General features: G+C 44.3%; 1 protein-coding gene across 1 annotated transcript in view; it reads left to right on the forward strand.

The window, feature by feature from the left end:
* Nucleotides 1-19,362, forward strand: part of GPR35 (G protein-coupled receptor 35) — a 64,769-nt gene that overhangs the window by 21,312 nt on the left and 24,095 nt on the right. The window contains exon 2 of the mRNA XM_072143325.1: nt 10,356-10,487. The gene's annotated coding sequence lies outside the window, so the exon portion shown is untranslated. The remainder of the gene's footprint in view (nt 1-10,355; nt 10,488-19,362) is intronic.

The raw sequence follows: 19,362 nt of genomic DNA on the forward strand, positions 1-19,362 counted from the left end.
AGGCTGGCATCTGACAGATGCACCACACAGGTGCAGGATTTTCTAATTACAATGTAGTGACGTGGAGCTGGGAGCAGTGACCAGTGGCATGTGGAGGGACGGGTTTACCAGGCAGAGTGGCGAGGACGCGAGGGAGCTTGACTGAATACAAGAGCTTTCCCGCCTCCTTGACTGGATCTCTGAAAGCAAACAAGGTGGAATAAGGGTTCATTTTGGACCAAAGCAGTAATGTACAGAAGTTACACTACAACCATTCAAAGAAAATCACAATCTTGCATAAGATAATGTTTGGGGTTTATTCAGTATGGAAGTCTTTCCATTATTATTCTCCAGAAATTGTGATCCCTGTGTTGGAATATACTAGAGATGAGCGAACATACTCGACCGAGCTTGATGCTCGTTCGAGCATTAGCGTACTCGAAACTGCTCGTTGCTCGGACGAATACTTCGCCCGCTCGAGAAAATGACAGCTCCCGCCGTTTTGCTTTTTGGCGGCCAGAAACAGAGCCAATCACAAGCCAGGAGACTCTGCACTCCACCCAGCATGACGTGGTACCCTTACACGTCGATAGCAGTGGTTGGCTGGCCAGATCAGGTGACCCTGGGATAGACTAGCCACTGTCCCCGCTGCTCGGATCATTCTGTGTCTGGATGCCGCTAGGGAGAGAGCTGCTGCTGGTCAGGGAAAGCGTTAGGGTGTTCTATTAGAATAGTGTTAGGCAGGAGTGATTCAACAAGAACCCAACAGCCCTTCTTAGGGCTACAATAACGTTATACTTTTTTTTTTTTTTATTTGCAGCTAGTACCATATTGTGAGGAATTTGCAGGGGGACTTGCTACCGTTGTGTTTAGCTCTTAGTGAGACACATATCCACCTCAAACACCAAAGTGGGAAAATTTATTAGGGGTTTGATTTCAATTAGGCACAGTCTGCCATTTACTTTTTATTTTACGTTTATTTTTTTAATAACTCAGTGTCATCTCATCTTGCATAGTAGTGTGCTTTCATACTTGGCTAGAAAATAGCCAAAGGAGAATCCAAACGGCTTACTTACGCCTACAATAGCGTTATATATATTTTATTTCTGGTTGATCTGCTGGTGGCTGTCCTTGCTGCAGTGCATATACTAGCCAATTGTCAGGAATTTGGAGTGAGACTTGCGACCGCTGTGTTTAGCGCATAGTGACGCACATATCCATCGCAAAGACCGAAGTGGGAAAATTTATTAGGGGTTGGATTTCAATTAGGCACAGTCTGGCAGTTTCTTTTTATTTTACGTTTATTTTTTCATAACTCAGCGTCATCTCATCAGTGTGCTTTCATACTTGGCTAGAAAATAGCCAAAGGAGAATCCAAACGGCTTACTTACGCCTACAATAGCGTTATATATATTTTATTTCTGGTTGATCTGCTGGTGGCTGTCCTTGCTGCAGTGCATATACTAGCCAATTGTCAGGAATTTGGAGTGAGACTTGCGACCGCTGTGTTTAGCGCTTAGTGACGCACAAATCCATCGCAACGACCGAAGTGGGAAAATTTATTAGGGGTTGGATTTCAATTAGGCATAGTCTGGCAGTTTCTTTTTATTTTACGTTTATTTTTTCATAACTCAGCGTCATCTCATCAGTGTGCTTTCATACTTGGCTAGAAAATAGCCAAAGGAGAATCCAAACGGCTTACTTACGCCTACAATAGCGTTTTATATATTTTATTTCTGGTTGATCTGCTGGTGGCTGTCCTTGCTGCAGTGCATCTACTAGCCAATTGTCAGGAATTTGGAGTGAGACTTGCGACCGCTGTGTTTAGCGCTTAGTGACGCACATATCCATCGCAAAGACCAAAGTGGGAAAATTTATTAAGGGTTGGATTTCAATTAGGCACAGTCTGGCAGTTTCTTTTTATTTTACGTTTATTTTTTCATAACTCAGCGTCATCTCATCAGTGTGCTTTCATACTTGGCTAGAAAATAGCCAAAGGAGAATCCAAACGGCTTACTTACGCCTACAATAGCGTTATATATATTTTATTTCTAGTTGATCTGCTGGTGGCTGTCCTTGCTGCAGTGCATATACTAGCCAATTGTCAGGAATTTGGAGTGAGACTTGCGACCGCTGTGTTTAGCGCTTAGTGACGCACATATCCATCGCAAAGACCAAAGTGGGAAAATTTATTAGGGGTTGGATTTCAATTAGGCACAGTCTGCCATTTCCTTTTTATTTTACGTTTATTTTTTCATAACTCAGCGTCATCTCATCTGGCATAGCAGTGTGCTTTCATACTTGGCTAGAAAATAGCCATAGCAATAGGATAGCATTGTTTGGTTTTAAAAACTAAAACACACAAAAAAAACCTAAAAAACACAAAAAACACAAAAAAAAGTAAAAAAAAAATTAAAGTTATAACTTTCATTTTCAAAATGTTTAATCCGAGGGCTAGGGGTAGAGGACGAGGGCGGGGACGTGGGCGTCCAACTACTGCAGGGGTCAGAGGCCGTGGTCCTGGGCGGGGTGAGACACCACCTGCTGATGAGGGAGCAGGGGAACGCCGCAGAGCTACACTCCCTAGGTTCATGTCTGAAGTTACTGGGACTCGTGGTAGAGCACTGTTGAGGCCAGAACAGTGCGAACAGGTGATGTCGTGGATTGCCGACAATGCTTCGAGCAATTTGTCCACCAGTCAGTCTTCCACGCAGTCCACCCATGTCACCGAAATCGGCACTCCTCCAGCTCCTGCACCTCAGCCTCCTCCCCCCCAGTCTGCCCCCTCCCAGGAAAATTTGGCATTTGAACTGGCATACTCTGAGGAACTGTTTTCTGGACCCTTCCCACAGTCACAAACCACTTGTCCGGTTGCTGCTGAGCAATTTTCCGATGCCCAGGTTTTCCACCAGTCGCAGTCTGTGGGTGATGATGACCTTCTTGACGTAGTGGAAGAAGTGTGTAAAGAGGTGTCCGACGATGAGGAGACACGGTTGTCAGACAGTGGTGAAGTTGTTGTCAGGGCAGGAAGTCCGAGGGGGGAGCAGACTGAGGGATCGGAGGATGATGAGGTGACAGACCCAAGCTGGGTTGAGAAGCCGGGTGAACACAGTGCTTCTGAGACGGAGGAGAGTCCTCGACCAGAACAGGTTGGAAGAGGCAGTGGTGGGGCCAGACGGAGAGGCAGGGCCAGAGCAGGTGCATCAGTGCCAAATGTGTCACGTAGTGAAGCTCCCGTGGCGAGGGCTCCCGCGGCGAGGGCTAGATTTTCAGAAGTCTGGAGGTTCTTTAAGGAAACACCGGATGACCGACGGACTGTGGTGTGCAACCTTTGCCAAACCAGGATCAGCAGGGGTTCCACCACTACTAGCTTAACTACCACCAGTATGCGCAGGCATATGAATGCTAAACACCCCACTCAGTGGCACCAAGCCCGTTCACCTCCGGCCGTGCACACCACTGCTCCTTCCCCTGTGTCAGCTGATAGTCAGCCCCCTGCCCAGGACCCTGGCACAAAAACCCCATCGTCGCCTCCACGATCCTCCACAGCATCCACCAGCGTTCAGCTCTCTATACCCCAGACGCTGGAGCGGAAACGTAAATATAGTGCAACCCACCCGCACGCCCAAGCCCTTAATGTCCACATCTCCAGATTGCTTAGCCTGGAGATGCTGCCCTATAGGCTAGTAGAGACCGAGGCCTTTCGCAACCTCATGGCTGCGGCCGCCCCTCGGTATTCGGTCCCCAGCCGCCACTACTTTTCCCGATGTGCCGTCCCAGCCCTGCACCAGCACGTGTCAGACAACATCATCCGTGCCCTGACCAACGCCGTTTCTGACAAGGTCCACCTGACCACGGACACGTGGACGAGTGCTGCCGGGCAGGGCCACTATATATCGCTGACGGCACATTGGGTTAACTTGGTGGAGGCTGGGACCGACTCTGACCCTGCGGCTGGTCATATACTGCCGACGCCAAGGATTGCGGGGCCTACCTCGGTCCAGGTCTTTCAGGCCTACTATGCCTCCTCCTCCTCCCACCCCTCCTCCACCTCCTCCTCCGAACTACCATCCGTGGGCATGCCACCATCAGTCGGTAGCTCTAGGCTCAAACTGCTGAGCCTAGGCGATAAAAGGCACACCGCCCAAGAGCTATTACAGGGCATCACGGCGCAGACTGATCTGTGGCTGGCACCGCTGAACCTGAAGCCAGGCATGGTTGTGTGTGACAACGGCCGTAACCTGGTGGCGGCTCTGCAACTCGGCAGACTGACACATGTGCCATGCCTGGCCCATGTGTTAAATCTGATAGTTCAGCGTTTCCTCAAGACATACCCCAATCTGTCTGATTTGCTCACGAAGGTGCGCCGCAGCTGTGCGCATTTCAGGAAGTCCAGCACAGATGCTGCCACTCTCAGGGCAGCGCAGCGCCGCCTCCAACTGCCCGCTCACCGACTGTTGTGTAACGTGCCCACGAGGTGGAATTCAACATTAACCATGTTATCCAGAGTTTACCAGCAGCGCAGAGCGATTGTAGACTGCCAGATGTCAACTTCCACCAGAACTGGTAGTCAGGTCAGTCAGCTTCCTCAAGTCTACAATGAGGAGTGGACGTGGATGTCTGATATCTGTCAGGTGCTGAGTAACTTTGAGGAGTCAACACAGATGGTCAGTGGCGATGCCGCCATCATCAGCCTCACCATCCCGCTGCTTGGCCTGTTGAAAAACTCTCTGATCAGCATGAAGTCGGAAGCTTTGCGCTCGTCACAAGAGACGGGGGAAGAAGATTCCCTTGTTGATAGCCAAAGCACCCTTAGGTCTGTTTCTAAGCGCATATCAGAGGAGGTGGAGGTGGAGGAGGATGAGGAGGAAGAGGAGGAGAATGTTGGTGAGACACAAGAGGGGACCATTGTTGAGTCCTTCACTGTTCAGCGTGTATGGGCAGAAGAAGAGGAGTTGGAGGAGGAGGAAATGGACAGTCAGGCCAGTGAGGGGAGTGAATTCTTACGTGTTGGTACTCTGGCGCATATGGCAGATTTCATGCTAGGCTGCCTATCCCGTGACCCTCGCGTTCAAAGAATTTATTCCAGCACCGATTACTGGGTATTCACTCTCCTGGACCCACGGTACAAGCAAAATCTTTCCACTCTCATCCCTGGAGAGGAAAGGAGTGTGAGAATGCATGAATACCAGCAGGCCCTGGTGCACAAGCTGAAACACTATTTCCCTTCTGACAGCGCTAGCGGCAGAGTGCGTAGTTCTGCGGGACAAGTAGCGAGGGAGAGTAGGCGAGCAGGCAGCTTGTCCAGCACTGGCAAGGGTACGCTTTACAAGGCTTTTGCCAGATTTATGTCACCCCAGCAAGACACTGTCACCTGTCCCCAGTCTCGGCAGAGTAGGGCTGATCATTACAGAAAAATGGTAAGGGAGTACGTAGCTGAACATACCATCGTCCTAAATGATCACACAGCTCCCTACAACTACTGGGTTTCAAAGCTGGACATGTGGCACGAACTGGCGCTGTACCCCTTGGAGGTTCTTGCCTGCCCTGCCGCTAGCGTGTTGTCCGAGCGGGTTTTCAGTGCAGCTGGTGGCATCATCACCGATAAGCGTACACGCCTGTCGACTGACAGCGCTGACAGGCTGACGCTTATTAAGATGAATAAAGCCTGGATTTCTCATAATTTCCAATCTCCACCAGGTGAAGGAAGCTCAACCTGAATAATTTATGCACCCCCTCCTCATTTTCCTCCTTCTCCTCCTCTTTGTACACTAAAGCAGAGGAAACTGGCTATTTTTTGACAGGGCCCACTGGCTCTAGCTATAGTACTTTATGCATTTAATTTTTCTGGAGGGCCACCTACCCGGTCCTCTGTTTTAAACAATTTTTGGGAGTGCCACATACAGGCACTCAATCTATTCCATTTTTCTGGAGGGCCACCTACCTGCTCCTCTGGTTTGAAAACTTTTTTGGACTGCCACATACAGGCACTCAATTTATTCCATTTTACTGGAGGGCCACCTACCTGCTCCTCTGGTTTGAAAAGTTTTTTGGACTGCCACATACAGGCACTCAATCTATTCAATTTTTCTGGAGGGCCACCTACCTGCTCCTCTGGTTTGAAAACTTTTTTGGACTGCCACATACAGGCACTCAATCTATTTCATTTTTCTGGAGGGCCACCTACCTGCTCCTCTGGTTTGAAAACTTTTTTGGACTGCCACATACAGGCACTCAATCTATTTCATTTTTCTGGAGGGCCACCTACCTGCTCCTCTGGTTTGAAAACTTTTTTGGACTGCCACATACAGGCACTATCCAAATTAAATTGTCTCCATAGCAGCCTCCACACGTTGTCTCCATTGCTACCTCCAAAAGTCGTCCATATAGCTGCCTCCATACATCGTCCCCTTATCAAACGAGGTGTGTCAGGCAGAAATTTGGGTTGTTTTCATGGATTCCACATCAAAGTTGTTAACTTTGTCGCCACCCTGCTGTGTTATCCACAAAATATACTGGCAAACTTTTATCATTTACCAATATTATTTCAGCGCTTCTTGCGCATCTGTTTACATTCCCCTCACCCGCCATATCCTAAACTTATAAGAACGCTACTACACTTGATCTTATACAAAAGGTACTTAGAAGTGCTGTTTGGGGAGTAGCCTAGAGACAGGGGCTTGGATTGGCGAAAGCTCGCCTGGCAGCGGAGCGCCAGCTCCATGCGCATCATGCGCTTCTTGCGCATCTGTTTACATTCCCCTCACCCGCCATATCCCAAACTTATAAGAACGCTACTACACTTAACTTGGTGCAGGCTGGGACCGAGTCTGACCCTGGGTCTGGTAATATACTGCCGACGCAGAGAATTGCGGGGCCTACCTCGGTCCAGGTCTCAAAGGCCTAGTATACCTCCTCCTCCTCCCACCCCTCCTCCACCTCCTCCTCCTCCGAATTACCATCCGTGGCCATGGCGCCATCAGTCGGTAGCTCTAGGCACAGCAGCAGTGCCGTCGCTAAGCGACAGCAGGCGGTGCTCAAACTGCTGAGCCTAGGCGATAAAAGGCACACCGCCCAAGAGCTATTACAGGGCATTCCACATCAAACTTGTTAACTTTGTCGCCACCCTGCTGTGTAATCCATAAAATATACTGGCAAACTTTTATCATTTACCGATATTATTTCAGCGCTTCTTGCGCATCTGTTTACATTCCCCTCACCCGCCATATCCCAAACTTATAAGAACGCTACTACACTTGATCTTATACAAAAGGTTCTTAGAAGTGCTGTTTGGGGAGTAGCCTAGAGACAGGGGCTTGGATTGGCGAAAGCTCACCTGGCAGCGGAGCGCCAGCTCCATGCGCATCATGCGCTTCTTGCGCATCTGTTTACATTCCCCTCACCCGCCATATCCCAAACTTATAAGAACGCTACTACATTTGATCTTATACAAAAGGTTCTTAGAAGTGCTGTTTGGGGAGTAGCCTAGAGACAGGGGCTTGGATTGGCGAAAGCTCGCCTGGCAGCGGAGCGCCAGCTCCATGCCAAGATACAGCTAACATAGTTTTAACTGCAGCACCTTTAATCTACTACTAGTTCACTGCCTCCATACATGGTCCCCTTATCAAACGAGCTGTGTCAGGCAGAATTTTGGGTTGTTTTCATGGCTTCCATGTTAACTTTGTCGCCACCCTGCTGTGTAATCCACAAAATATACTGGCAAACTTTTATCATGTACCGATATTATTTGAGCGCTTCTTGCTCACCTCCTTTGGTTCCTCTCTGCCACCCATTGGTTTGAAGCCTGAGTCCATTTAGGGTATGTCGCCATGCCACTCTCTAGCCTGCCGCTGCTGCCGCTGCCTCTGCATGCCGTCCCCTATAGTGTCAGGGTCAATTATTGGATGTTTTACATGCTATCTAGCTTCATTCGGTCACTCTGTCATGGCCATGCTGTTGCCCATAATTTTGTCATAATGGTGCGATTAAGCAGCCTCAGAGGCATCCATGCATGCTGCCCCTGCTGTTTCCTGTCCATTTCCGTGGTGTTTCCATCCTTTTCTGAGGTTCCCAGGTGTTTGGCCAAGCTTCCCTGTGCAGAGCCTTGGTCCCCTTGAAAAATGCTCGAGTCTCCCATTGACTTCAATGGGGCTCGTTATTCGAGACGAGCACTCGAGCATCGGGAAAAGTTTGTCTCGAATAACGAGTACCCGAGCATTTTAGTGCTCGCTCATCTCTAGAATATACCATTACATGGTTATCATTCATATGAATTTACATGGACCCCAAATGGTTCTCTTGTTTTCAACTTTTACCCCAGTTAACAGAATTGCCACAGGAGCTGTGGATAACAAGGTTCCTTGCTTTTTTTCTCCTTCATACTTACAGCTACCATTTGGAGTTTCTTGATGGCTCAGTTGAACAGGGTATCCACATATACTTTACTGCCATTGGCATTAAATCAAAGTCAACAAAGACTTTGTAGTGAGGTCTGATAACAATCGGATTATGATATATGTTGACAGCACTAGTGGTATCAGCTTCATCTAGATAGGAGATATTTTGAGCTTTAAAGCAAGGGTTTACCACTGAGATTTCCTGGTGCTTTGTAAGCATATATTATCCTTTATATATTTTTAAAAATCTTAGAATTTACTTTCCTGCTCTAAAAGATAATAACATCTTTTAATCTGAGCATACACTGTGGTCCACTGCACGTAGGATGCACTATGTGCAGTTTGCCGCACTGGACTACAGTTTAACTCAGTTTAATGGGCGTACACCCAATTATGTACGTACAATTGCGTCGGATTTGGGGACATAAATGTGGTGCGTGGTCCAAATGCGCACTGGAATGCCCCTTTAGGTGCACAGTATGGTGTCATAAATATTACATAATGGTGCAGATTGCTTAATAAATTTGGGCCTTTTACTTTATGTAGAGCTGACGATTAATTCTAACTAATGAGAAATCCAGTATTCAATATTGCAGGCAACACATTGAAGCAAATTTATCAATCAGATTGTTAAAAGACATCTGCCACCAGGATGAAAGATTGTATGCAAATGAGCCTGAGGGGCTCAAGGCACCATTAACACCTATAGAGCCTGGAGCCCCTCAGGTGTATTTCCATACAGTCCTTCATCCTGGTGGTAGATGCCCTTTAACTGTGTAACAATTGCCGGAACCAGAGGTGTAACTTGAGGTGGGGCAGAGGTTGCAGTCGCACCCGGGCCCAAGAGGTTTAGGGGGCCCTTATGGTGTCACTTTCCCATACGACATTATAGTCGTGGGCCTGGCACAGACTTTGCACTGGGGCCCATCAGCTTCAAGTTACGCCACTGGCCGAAATACTATTTACAAAAGGGTTTCCCCCAAGGGGCTCAATAAAGTTTTATCATATTGTTTAAGTTTTCTTCTGGTCGACAATTGAAAATATATTGACCTACTCAATGCTGGTGGCGTGGATATATCCATGAGAAGGAATTTGCTGTAGAAAAAGTGAGTGTAAAAAGTAACTGTGTGTAGTAAAAAGTTACTTTTTACACTCACTTCTTTCAATACTATACCCTTACCCCCTTTGGTAAAATACTTTCATTGCAAGTGGAGTACACCAGTGAGTATTTGTATAAGTATTTGTATATAAGATTAAAACTTATTCTAGAATATGTACCGTATATACTGGAGTATAAACCTGGTAAAAACTATTTTTTTTTATTCAAGTATAAGCCGAGTTTGGGGTTTCAGCACATTTTTTGTGCTGAAAAACTAGGCTTATACTCGAGTATATATGGTAATTTCTAAATTAGCATAATGATGTCTTATCTGTATGGATTTAGAGATCATGGGTCATTACTAGAGGAGGTGGCGGGCTGCTTATTAACGGCAGAGGATTATTAAATTACAGATAAGGGCAGAGGCAAGAGGAATCGACCATCAGATCTACTTCTAATGGTAGATACCTCATGGTAGGTTTCCTTTAACCTCTTCACGCTGTGGAGGCTATAAGAAGGTGGGGTTTGCTGCATATTGCAGGTCAACACCCACCGCTAAAACCCGCTATCTGTGCTAGCAACGATCACAGGTATCAACCCATCTGATGCCGCCAAAGAAGCCGCCGGCATAATTTAAAATACGGCAGCACGTGGCTGTCGCCATCTTTATTTCAATACACATTTGTTTAATTTTTGAAAATGTATTAAAACACAACAAAACTTATATAAGTTTGGTATCACCGTGATCGTACCGAACCAAAAAATAAAGCAGAGGTGTTATCTGGAGCGCACAGTGAAAGTCGTAAAAACTGAGCTCACAAGAAAGTGTGCAAATGCGTTTTTTTTTCGCCAATTTCACCACATTTCAATTTTTCTTCCAGCTTCCTAGTACACGGCATGGAATTATATGTAGCGTCACTGAGATGTAACATTTGTTATGCAGAACATAAGCCCTCAGCTCTGTACATGGAAAAATGAAAAAGTTATGGATTTTTGAAGGTGAAGAGCAAAAAGTGAGCAAAAAAACCCTGCGTCCTTAAGGCATAAAAGTTGTTGCTAAATACATTAGCGAAGATGCTCGGGTATAGTATAGCAACTGGTGGGGAAGTAAAGTTTTTTTTTCTTTCATTCAAACCCATTACTGCTGCAGAAAACCCCTTTAAAAGATCCTCCCAGTCTTGTAACTGAATCGGTTGTGAAAAAGTACAGAACAGTCTTGTGGTTTGACAATTTGGAGAAACGTAATTTCTACCTCATTATGCTTTAAATACTTTTTTGCACTCGTAAATGACATTTTCTATTAGGTATAAATGTCATGTGAAGGTAAATCTCACAACTCTTCTGTAACTTTTTAAGTTAACTTTCTGCATCATCTGCACTCGATAAGGAAAGAAACTTTAAAAGCATTGATCTACAGAGGTCATCTGGAAGGTGTGAAGTGATAAAAGCATAGACTCCTAAAGATACAATTAATATAACTATGTTCAAACACTATATGTACTATAACTACATGTAAATACTTACATCATCTTTCATTTATATAAGGCTTTTTAACTATATTTTAGAGTATGGAACACCATAATTATCTAACATCCCTAATGCAATGCTATTATAATAATTACTTCCTTCACATGTAGTATTATTTCTATATATACACATACATACACTATATTTCATAGTGCCAAAATAGAGCTATCATAGGAATTTCCATGAATATCCCCCTCCTCCTAATCATACATAAAGGGTTTGTGGAAGTTGACTATCCCTTGAACTTTTTTCTAATTTTCAATCAATATTTTAAAGCCATAACCTTAAATGTATTTAATGTCAAGAAGGGAAGGGAAGAAGTGTAAGCCTGCGATTCCCACAACCTCTGTCCCTGCCTACTTTTCAACCCTTTTCTAAACCGTAGGTGACAAATGGGCAGCAGTCCCAAGACAGAAGTTAGACAAATCAGTTTGAATACCAAGATGCCATGAGGTACAAAATTGAATGGCAGAAAAATTGTCTATATCCAGCCAAAAAAGGTCATAATTACAGGATAATCACATCAGAGTAACAAAGAATCTCAAGAGCAAGAAAGACAAAGGCATTAAGAGGCCCTGAGTGACACATAGCAGAGAATAGATGGAGTGCCTGGACAATGCCGCTGCAGTTTATAGGTTTAGCCATCTGTCACTCCAAAAGAGACGTTCAACACACATAGCTGTTAACATTGTGTTTACACAATATTAGTGCATGTGTTTGTTAATGCTATGTTAACACATGTTGTCATGTGTTCATCTTATTATTCCAATGTAGGTTTTTATAGTGTAGTTGGACATTTAAATATATCTTTTTCTTTGTGATGTAGTAGATTAATGTATGATGCAGAGCTCCAGTGCTGTGTCTTCCCTGCCTTGCTCTGCACTAGAGTAGTAAGCAGTGCAAGCAGTAACACTGATTCTGTGTCCCGATTGGCTGCACGGTTTTCGCAAGTTCACGTGAATGCCCTGAGTACTGTTGACATCACTGCCCATAGCTGATGTCACAACCAGGAACTCCCGGCCAGTTCAGGAAAACACGAGAGGATTTTACAGATAGCCTCACACATCTAATAGCCCTATATCTCAGGATAGTAAGAAGCCATCAGCATTATACAGGTGTCGTTGGAAAAGTTGTCAAAGGCTCTCTCTAGCTGTGCTAACACTATTTTTTCTCTAGCAACTTTACATTCATTGTGATCTCTGGTGAAGCTCTACTTTTGCCCCTAGACTGCAATGATCAGCTGTAAGGTGTCCCATTACAGCAAAAAAAAATTAAAAATGCAATTATCACTGAGAAAATTTGTCTAGAGATACAATTATGAAATATACAGTTCTGACTTATATACAAAATTCAACTTAAGTACAAACCCAAGTACTTATATACATAAACATACAGGGCAGATTTACTTACCTGGTCCATTCGCGATCCAGCGGCATGTTCTGTGTGGAGGATTCGGGTCTTCTTGCAATTCACTAAGGTAGTTCCCCCGGTGCCGCTGCTGTGCTGAAGTTCGTCGGAGTGCACTGAAGTTCACCAAGCCTGGCTGGGTGCAGGGAAGCGCGTGTTAAGCAACACTTTTTTTTTTTAAATGCGACGGTTTTTCCGAATCCTTCGGTTTTCGTACAGCCACGCCCCCGATTTCTGTCGCATGCACGCCGGCGCCGATGCGCCACAATCCAATCGCGTGCACCAAAACCCCGGGGCAATTCAGGGAAAATCAGTGAAAAACTGAAAAATTTGGGTAACCCGCTGTAAAAACACGATTCGGGCCCTTAGTAAATGACCCCCACAGTTTTTAACTCATACACACATCTATGCACTCGCACACATATAGAGCATGTACACATCACCCATACATAGACATACAGTGCCACATACAGATGTACAGCATATATACACACACCATATACATATACACATACTGCATATATACACACATATATAGCATATATACACCACATATATGTACAATGTGCAGCATACAAGGTCATTAACTAACAATAAGTCACTTGGGTCATTTTATTCTGTACATTTCTGGCTGTGTTTATATATGGAACTGGAAAACAATAGAACTGAAACACAATAGATACAAATCCCAATCTAAAATATATAAATTCACTTCTATGATAAGCCTAAGGTACGTAGACAGATAGATATTAAAAAAGGGAAAAATTTTGCAAGTTCTACGAAAGACATTGAATATATAATTAATGGACTTTCTCTTTGTGTATGTTATTTATTAAGCCTTATACAGTATTTTTTAACCTCACAACTTTTTGACACTTCAGTTTTAGTTTTAGCCTTGAGCTCCAGTGACCACTAGATGGCACTTCTATGAAATAATCAGTTCTGATTGTGATCCCCGACACAGATCTAAACATTGTAAGAAGACACTTACTGTGTCGAGGGATATATTATACAGTGTGCCCACAGAGCTGGTGCTTTCCACAGTTAATACTAGCAATGTAATGTGCTTGCAGTTATAATTATGTTAAGACTAAAGTGTTTAAATAAGATTATTTGACTTCACTACGTGGTATTGTTCATATAGCGGTTGTTATTATGATTCACGAATGAATGAGGAACTAAAATATAAAAGGGATTAAGGGGTTTTCCAACAGCAAAGAAAAGATAGCCAGCTAAGAAGGGGTTAAAAAAATGTTAAAGACTTGATGCTAAGTTTACTGTTCCCGACTGCTCTTATTCCTGTCTTTGTAGGCTGATAAATAGTGATTGGCCTGTTTGAACGCACAGGAAATGCCTGGTCAGCCAATCAGAGGCCAGAACGATGGCTTACCTGGCTGGTATGTGAAAGGGAGTGGTGGGGCATAACTGAGATCAATATATATTCATTCATCTTATTTATCTCCCTAATGTTGTGTATTATGCACAGATTTTCTGCACCGTTTCTAAATCCCATACACAAACTCTCAGGAATAATCCTTAGGGAAAGCGCTTTTCTGCTGCTGATTTATGATCTGCAGAATGTCTTTTATCATGGTAAGTTCCCACCAGGTAATAACGAGTTTGTAGAGAGGGGTTTCCTATATATTGTACCTTTGTAATGATGGTATTATCAATCACAGTTAGGTTTCTCTCACCCGAACATATGATACACCGAGGCCCGGAACCCGGGCGTAGCCTACGATAGGCTGAAGACGTGGAGCACCTCACCCCTCCCCTCTGCATAGGAAGCCATGTTGCTGGGCCGTACGTACAGTGAAAGATAGAGCAAATTCTATTTTTTCTCCAGCTATGGCACAGGGATCACTGTACAGTGCCATGCACATTGCACTCCTATGGCGGCCTTATGCTAGCTGACGCTCATACACCTAGCATACAGCCACCATATACAGTCGTCTGAAAGGGGCCTGACCAGGACATCTAAGAATTGTAATCAGGCATGTCCGAAGTTAGAGGTGAATTTAATGTTCACCTGATTGGAACTATTCATATATAGTACAAAGACCTTAAATTCAGTTTGCATTCCTCTCCCAACGACATTGGGAAACATTTATCATATGCTGACATTAAGTGCACTGGCATATGATGGTGCCCCAGCCCCCCGGTGTAGAAGTCTAAATCACAGCTTGTACACCTGTTTTTAGGCATACAAGTCAGGACAAGTCCCCCCATTATCTATAAAATGGAGGTAAGTTTTTATGTACATTGACCAGGGGTTTGAAGCAGTGAAAATAATCTTAGCTTGCTAAACAGCTAAATATATTAGCGACGGTCATACCCATCGCAGTACCTGCTTTCTGCACAAACCAATCATGGCCAAAGGTAAATGCACTGTGTTTTAGTGTTAAGTCAAAGGATTCACATATAAATTGTATGTACTGATTCTTTTTCCTGGCACAACGGAGATGTCTTTAGCAGCGCATACCGCTAGTTCATGTGGTATATATGTATGAAGGCTTTGTCACATCAGTCAACCTCATTCCGTGTATTTAGAAAAGAATGTGAATCCTCGAGTAAGTCTGGGACATTTGACAGTATCAGGCCTAATAGCCAATCCAAGTACTTAAAGGGGTTTTCTCACAAACTAAAGATAAACCCTATTCACGGGATAGGGCCTAACTTGCTGATCCGTTAGGCCCCTTGTCGCTCCTTAGACTAATGGAGCAGACGGCCGTGCATGACCATTCTGCTCCATTAATCTCTATGGAGCTGATGTACATCGGTGAACGCGGCGCTCTGCAATTTCCGTCAGCTCCATAGTGATTACTGGAGCAGAACGAGGGGCTGAGCATTTGCAGGTGAGGGGACTCCCATTGCTGCCATATAAGTCGTCACACAGACTCACTTTATCTCTCTTCCCTGATGAAGACACTGTGAGTGACGGAGCGCGTGGGGCATTTTAACCCCCTGGCTGCCTCTGGTGTTCTGGTTTGGTAAACTGTTATGATTCCATCTTTATATAGGTTACATTTACTGCTTTATTCTTGATTGGTACCGGTGTGTAGAGGGCGATATTCTGTTACTCAGGTAACATGAACCTTGGTTAATCTATTATTGTATGACCAAGTGTGCATAACTCATCAACACCATATTTACTGTTCTGCAGTCAGGGTGGTTTTTGGGATGTTTTGAAATGCACTGTCCCGTGATTAACTTATATCGTGCGCCCGATATCCTGCATGTGTCGCTCCCCGCTCAGGTCCGCCGGAGTTCATCTTCTTCTTCCCGGTGTATGTTAATGCTTGGGCTTGCAACACAATTTTAAAGTTAAATCTCGCTCTCAGTCCGAATCTGTCGGATCGTATGACGGCAAGCGACCGATTTCTGTCGCATGAAAGCCAGCGCTGATGCGCCAAAATCAGATCGTGTGCAACACAATCCCCTTCTATATCCCTGTCCCATCGGTGCGATCCCCGAAAACATCAGAAAACCCGTCGGAAATGTGGCCGTGGGACCCTTAGTAAATAAGCCCTAATGAGCCTTTTGCTTGTGTACCTTGTTACACTTATTTAGGTGTTTTTAAATTTTATTGGTTGGTCTTTGTCAAAAAAACTTTTGTATGTAATTGTAACAATAAAGCTTGTCTATTTTTTGCACTTTCATGGTTGTAATGACACGCTTTTTTTTGTTTATGGTTGACTAATGGAGCAGAACAGTCAATCGCGGCCATCTGCTTCATTAGTCAGATCCCCTCATTTCGCGATCTGTGGGGGTTTCAGGACTGAGACCCCCACTGATCAGCAAGTTAGGCCCTATCCTAGGTAGGGCCTAATGTAAGTTTGTGGGAAAACCCTATTAAAGAGTGGCTCAGTTGACAAACTGCTGCCATAATGTGGATTTTCTACTCTCTTGTGCACCTTGGGCAGAATATATCACCAAGGCTTGCTTGGACACACCGGAAACAACCTCTGAGACATATGCAAAGGTAGAAATCGACTGCAGGTTGCAACCATAATAAATCTTTTACACAATAAGTATCACACAATTGCCTACTGGCTTCTTGTACATAGTACTAACGGGTAAACAGAACAATGGGGCAAATTTATCAGGACCTCTGCGGCACTTCAGTGGCGCAGAGGCCCTGAAATAATCGCAAAAGCTAGCCTATTGCTAGCATTAGCGACTATTTGCCCCAATCCGCCACCCACTGGCGTGGAGGGGTGTGAGAGGGGGGGAGTGGCCGGCGGAGCAGAGGGCACGGCCGGCCGGGAGTGGGCCAGCAAGGGGCGTTGCTGTCCCCGCGCCAGTGCACTAACTGCCGCCGGTGACCGCACTCGCTGCCTGGCGTAGAATAAACGCGGCGCAACCTCTTTCCCTGAGGTCCATAGGGGGGGTTGGCCACAGAATGGGAGCATTTTCCAATGTGTGGGCCATTAAGGTATTATAGTATACTTGCAGGTGGAGCAATAGGCATGGTTTAGAAAAAAAGGGGGGGCGGGGCTTTTGTCTCTCTTTCTCCCACCCAAAAGAGGTATGAATACATTATTTATAATCAAGGTGGTGAGAAAGCTATACCTATCAAGGAGGATATTCTGATTGGTTGTATTTCTTCACACCTTCACTAACCATGTACTTAGTATATTATAAAAGTACCAAGAAGTGAAAAAAAATTCTTTAAACATATTTTTAAAAATTCTTTTGGCTTTGATCATTCTCTTTACTTTTAGTTCCTATTTTTGCATTGGGCCATCAGTAACTATGAGAATTATCTGTTAAAAAGGAAATGAAAGAAGCAAATTCTCCTTTTTCCTCAACGGTTATGTGAGAACTATCACGTCTCTGCCTTTGACTGTGAGACATAACAATGCTGGCATTCTGCAAGATGCTGCTGCTCAGAATCTGTGGGGGACATTTCATAGTATCAGAGAAAACTGGCATAGAAGCCATGAAGTAATGGCAATGCCTTGCAAACCGCCAGGCCTTGCGACTATAATCCCCTCTACGCTAGCTCCACGCCGAGTATGAGACTTTTTTTGGTGTATTGCAAAAAAAAGCTTAAATCCATCGATTCAAGCAAAAAAGTATGATGCTTTCTCTGCAATAACAGCTGATCTACATAGATGATTAAATGTTTCATATTAGATATCTAGGCAAGCCATCAGGAGAGATTAAATGTTTCGCAGCCGCGTGACAGCAACGGTAAATGTATTTTCCCAGTGTATGTTTTCCAGGGTGTCCTTATATGCATCAGACAGCCGAGGTCTCAGGACTCGCAGCACTTACATGTTAATTGAGGGGTAAGTACAGGTCAAAGAGAGGAATTCTACAAAATGACTCCAGGCTCTTATTTACTCAGTCATCACAAAGCCACCACCCATCTTTATAGCTCATTTTATTTTTCTATTGCCCTTTATGTTCCCGGATCAGAGGTCACTTTGTCTAGTTCACACATTACATGTACAACTCTACAGAATAGTCATCTGTACGTCCTCTGGACGAGGTAGCTGCCTGTTTTATGAGACATTCCTAACTAATAAAATATAGTTACAGTATAAACCATTTATAGACATGTGCACGTCTTGTTTGGGAGCACTTAGATGTATGTATTACAGGGAATTGGCTAATATATTTTTTATTAGTAGAATTTGGAGAAATTCAAAGCAAAATCCACAGGGAAAAGCGTACACAATGACAGTAAGGCTGTGTTCACATATGGTGTTTTGTGGTATTTATTTTAAGTATTTTGTTTGTCATGGAAAAAATGATGGAAAAATAATCCCATGTGTGAATAAACACGTGATTATGTACATGGCAGATTTGCACGGAATGGTAAGAGTTTTACACATATTACACATATCACACGTACAGAACAATTGAAGAAACTTTTGTAACAAATTTGTCTTGCGTCAACAAATTGTAAAGGTGGTAAAATATTGAAACCAAAGTTGTGGAGCAGCACTGTGGAGCATGAGAATGGCTACATGGAGATAGCTGAAACGTTGTATGTACCACTGGTGAAATAAAATGCTTTTCTGCATTGGATTTTGGTTGTAAAATATTAATATTATTTACATACTGAACTAAAGTTATTAATTTAGATGCATGGTAAAAGTAATATAGACAACATTAAAAAGGTGTTGCGTATATGAGAAGTTAATCATACACTACTTGGAGAATTTTCCAAGGTTGTATCATGTTGGAACTCTTTTGTACTGGTTAGGTGGGAAATCCATACAGGCTTGACCATGGAGCAAGTAGTCACACCTACCTGCTTGTTGGAGCCTCCTTATGGCCCTCACTGCATGGCAGAAGGGGATCATCTTCTGATTGACGGTGGTGGGACATACTTATAGAGGCTTGACCTTGGAGCAAGTTGTCACACCTACCTGCTTGTTGGAGCCTCCTTATGGCCCTCACTGAATGGCAAAAGGTAATCATCTTCTGATTGACAGGGGTGGGACATCTAGCAGGGCCGGCTTCTGGGAAGTACTGGTAGTGACAGTTCCATTCACAGCACTGGGAAAAGGGGGACCATTGCCATTCTCTGCATCTTTAACGCTTCTTATACGCGTAGCACCTGTTCACATGTTCAGCTGGAGAGGTGGGGGGATGAGCACAGCTCACCCCTCCCCTCTCCATATAGAGGATTGGTGCCCACGAGTATTTACAGAAAAAGCTAGAGCATGTACTATATTTTTCCACGTGTGTGCTCACCATACCGTGGCCAGGAAAACTGCACACAATAGCCAAATGGCTGCAGGATTTACCCCAGTAGTAATTCCTAAATAGTCTGGTTTTTGATTGATATAACGTGGGGTGAATATCCACACCCGCATCCACAGGAATAACTTATATGTCCTTTATTAGATGCAAATGAAAAATCTGCTGCAGCAAAGCACTTCTGCTGCAGAATTATTTCCACCATGTTATTATAGGATTGTCATAAATCTTAAACAC

The sequence above is a fragment of the Engystomops pustulosus genome, chromosome 3 (assembly GCF_040894005.1).
Source record: "Engystomops pustulosus chromosome 3, aEngPut4.maternal, whole genome shotgun sequence".
In the NCBI taxonomy this organism is placed as follows: Eukaryota; Metazoa; Chordata; class Amphibia; order Anura; family Leptodactylidae; genus Engystomops; species Engystomops pustulosus.